The sequence below is a fragment of the Nomascus leucogenys genome, unplaced genomic scaffold (genome assembly GCF_006542625.1).
Source record: "Nomascus leucogenys isolate Asia unplaced genomic scaffold, Asia_NLE_v1 001846F_22496_qpd_obj, whole genome shotgun sequence".
Classification (NCBI taxonomy): domain Eukaryota; kingdom Metazoa; phylum Chordata; class Mammalia; order Primates; family Hylobatidae; genus Nomascus; species Nomascus leucogenys.
Window position 1 is genome coordinate 1 of NW_022097941.1, and position 4,306 is coordinate 4,306.

Consider the following 4,306-nt stretch of genomic DNA (forward strand, 5'->3'; position numbering starts at 1 on the left):
TTCCTATTCGGCCATTCACAGCTCAATCTTGACTTAGAAGCTCCTCGGCTGATATTTTAGTTTTCATAATCCTATCATTCGGCCTTAGTCCTTCCTGACAAATGAAACTTAACTATTGTAGATAGTAGGAATAGATGGTCCCAGATATATTTCCTAAATGGGATATTTAGTTATTTTAGTAGGCTTAGTTAGTCTTAAATGATAATAGGGAAAAATCTTATTTTGCTCAAAAGAGCACCTGCCTTCATTTCCAAAGTGCACAGGACTGTTTAATGTGAATTGATCTCTATGGGAATAACTGAAAACATTTTGGATACAGCTGAAATCCAATAGATGGCAGTGAAATACAGAAAATTCGCTGATTCCTGAATCCTTGTGTGATTGCTTTCAGTGGAAGCTGCTAGTCTGTTGCCAATTAGAAGCTCCCATAAAATTGTAGAATCTCTTTAGGATCCTATTATATTTTTTAAACACTGTGAGGTCTTGGATAAAAAATATCTTCAAACCTATTGTGTCCGTGAGGATGCTGTGGTTTTGTGGGATTAAAGAACCTACTTGAGGTTATATAAGTAAGTTTTTGGTACATTCAAGTGTAGAATCAACATGATCAGTGGTGCTTGTGTAAATTCTAAATCCATCTCATAGCTGGATGATGTTTTTTGGAATATCAAAGCTGTATTTTAATAACAGTAACAATCCATGGAGTGGAAATGAGGTCCAAGATGAGTCTGGAGATGGGCAGAGTTTAAGCTATGAAGGGCCATGGAGGATTAGCAATTGAAGGATTAGCAATATGAAGGATGAGCAATTTCCTTGTAAGTGCAACACATAATGAAATGAAGTTTAACCCTGGCTTTTTACAGCTATTATCTTTGAGGAGTTTTAAAAAACAAAAACACACCAATAGCCCATCTCTCTGCAAACTCCCAGAGATGCTGATTTAATTTTCTCAGAATGTGTCTGTAAAATGACATTTAAAAATGCTTCCCAAAATGATTCTAATATGGAGGCAGGGCTGAGAACTCCTGTCACAGTAGTAAGGATCATGGGCTCTGGTATCAGAGAGGCTTGAGATTTGATTTGCATTCTGTCCACTTCCTATCTCAGTAAACTATTATACATTATTTACTTTCTTTAAGCCTCAGTTTTCTCATATGTAAAATAGGTGATAATAGTATTATCTACTTCATAGGATTGGTTTCAGAATTACTTATAAATCACTGGATTTTAAAAATAATTCTATAAATTCAATATGTATATGACTGCTTTTGAACATGTGCTTTGATTCTTCATCTGTGGAATTCTATTTTACTTTTATTGTTGTGGTGGTATTTTATTTTCATATTGATTCATGAATTTCCTAGCTGACAATTGTATATTCATTCAAAGACACTCATGATTGCATGAATACTGATTAGTATAATCAAATTGGAAAAAATACTATTGAATTACATGGTATTTTTCTAATAAAGTCATCATAAAATTATTGTTTACATCATAGGTATAAGGATTGCCATGTAGAAAGAGAATTTATCTTTATATCAGTTAGCTATGGCTATCTAATAAACTACCTCAAAATTCAGTGGCTCAAAACAACAGTTTATTTAGCTCTCAATTCTGTGGATCAATTTAGGTTGATCTCAGATGGGACAATTCTGGTTTCTGGTGATTGCCACTGCAATTCTTCACATGTTGGCAATCAGCAACTGGGCCAGCTATGAGTTGATGATCTAGGATGGGCAGAACTAGGATGACTTGTCTCTGGTCCAGGTGGTCTCTCATCTTCCAGCATGCTAGTTTGTGTTTCTTCTCATGGCATGGCATGGGTTCCAATAGAGCCAACCAAAGCATGAAAAGCCTTTTGAAGCCAAAGCTCATAGTTGGTACACAATCACATCTGGTCCTTTCTGTATGTCAAACTCAGTCACAAAACCAGCTCAGATTTAAGGGGGAGGGAAATGGTCCCCACTCCTTGATAGGCAGAGATGCAAGAGATATAGACACAGGAAAGTGTAATGATCAGAGGTATTTTTGCAGTCACACCATAGTCTTCTTTGGGATTTCTCCAGAAATAAAAACTCTAGTAAATGTTTGGGATTTACACAAAGACAGAAATCAACAAATCTATAAGAAGAACTTTGTAATTGTTGAAATAATGAGCTCCCTGTCACTGTAAGCAACCAAGCCAAGGCCAGATGCCATTTTGCACATATAATGTAGAAATGACTGATGCATTGTTTAGAAGTTTGATAAAGACTATTGATATGATGTTTGAATTCTAAAGTTTCACTCTGAGCTATTTTAATATGGAATTTGAAGGGTGAGTAAAAAAAATAAATTACAAGTAGATAAGCAATCAAGGGCTTAAATATAAAAAGTCGATCTTAGAAACTTTTAGGCAAAATATAGGAGAATGTGTTTATGACAAAGATACTAACAGATGTTCAGCCTTATGATAATAAAAGATGTAGAATAATCAAGAGACTGCAAATTAAATGATAATGAAATACTATTGTACACAGCAGATTGAAAAATTAATTAAGAATCTGTCAATATTAAGTGTGGATGAAAAGAGAATTTATTAAATGTGGATCAATGGTAACTCATGCACCACTTTGGGGAATACAAATTGAACTACCACTTAGGAAGCAATTTGGCATTGTCAGGTAAAACAGGAATATACACCCTGTGACTAGCAATTTGTTTTTTTTTTTTTTTGTAGTCAGCTATTTAATTAGGTTCTTAAGATATTTAGAACACCAATTTGTGAGGATAAATTCCATTTGTCAGGGCAAACACAGATCGCAGGTAGCCCTGGAGCTGAGGAATAGCTTTGATTTTTGGTAAAATTTGTGAGTCCACAGCTTTCTGATCAATCTTGCGCTGCTCCGTAATCTCGTATTTCTCTTTTTCTGTGTCAAAGATCTCACCTTCCTGGTGTCTGGGCTTCCGCAGCTTCTTCTTCTTGAAGTAAGCATCAGTAAGATGTTTTGGGATTTTTACATTGCTGATATCGATTTTGGTTGAGGTGGCAATGACAAATTTCTGGTGTGTTCTTCGTAGAGGAACTCGATTGAGAACCAGAGGTCCAGCCACAAGTAACAAGCCACTAGCCAGCTGTGTCAGGAAAACCACCCTCTTGCCCCTGTGGCGTCCAGTGACGATGATCAGAATGGTCCCAGGGGTCATGCTGGCTCGCATTTTTCTCACGTGTTGACTGAACGGTTTTTTGCCGTGGCTCAACAGCTTTCGAGGCGCATCTTCAGTAGGATAATATCTAGGCATTTTGCGAAGTTTAACCACCTGGGTATCACCGTTCTTGTCACCACCAACTGGTTTTGTAACAGTTGCAAGGACCTTCTCCTTCTTTTTCTTTTCCACCTTGGATTTAGCGGCTGAGTACTTCCTCTTGTACATGGCCTTTCTGGAATACATGGCAGATCGGGAATACCTGCCAATTCCTCTGACAAGGACAGGGTTGCGGCTGCAATGGGGCTTCCCCTTCTTGGGCTTTTTAGCCTTGAGGTTACCCTTTTTCACCTTGCCACCAGCATCAGCCTTCTTGGCTTCGGGTTTCTTCTCTTTAGTATCTGGCTTCTCAACTTTTTCACCCGTCATCTTGCAAGATGGGAAAAGGTGACCAGCAATTTGACTCTTACCTTACTAGGAAATATTTCACATGAACACACGGAAGCATGTAAGAAAATACTCAGAGCAGCATTATTCTTCATAACCATAACAAAAAAGAAATAAGCCAAATGTCCATCATGGGAATGCGTAAACAGCAGACAATGTATTCCCAGCATGGTATGTGAAGCAACTGTGACATGGAAGGGATCACAGCTAGAGGCATCAACATGGATGAATCTTAAAAGCATAATGTTGACTAATAAAAATGCTCATAATGTTCAGCAAAAGAATTCATACTAAAGCATTTTCTTTAAATGCTTAAAGTAAAAAATTGGCAATGCAAAGTAGTTTATTGCTAAGAGATATATACATATGGTACATATAAGCAAATGAATTGTGAACAATTCAGGATAGAGGTGACCTCTGAACAATATTCTATTTCTTAAGTTATTTCTTAAGGGTGGGGATAATAGGTGTTAGCACTTTTACTATTTAGACTATGCATGCATAAACACATGAATGTATGTACAAAATGCACATAATATATACATTCATTTGTATGTGTATTTCATGTTGCTTCCTGGCCTCTTGGCTAAGATCAATTGTGATATTTCACAATAAAGAAGGCTGAAAGTCATCCTTATGTTAAGTTTAAGGAAGAATTTGTTTTTCCCTC

At 36.7% G+C, this 4,306-nt stretch overlaps 1 pseudogene across 1 annotated transcript; it reads right to left on the bottom strand.

The window, feature by feature from the left end:
* Positions 1-2,703: 2,703 nt before the first annotated feature.
* Positions 2,704-3,620, bottom strand: LOC100603443 (annotated as a pseudogene). The gene has a single exon (XR_001113333.2). The product of XR_001113333.2 is annotated as a 60S ribosomal protein L6 pseudogene (transcript).
* Positions 3,621-4,306: the final 686 nt, after the last annotated feature.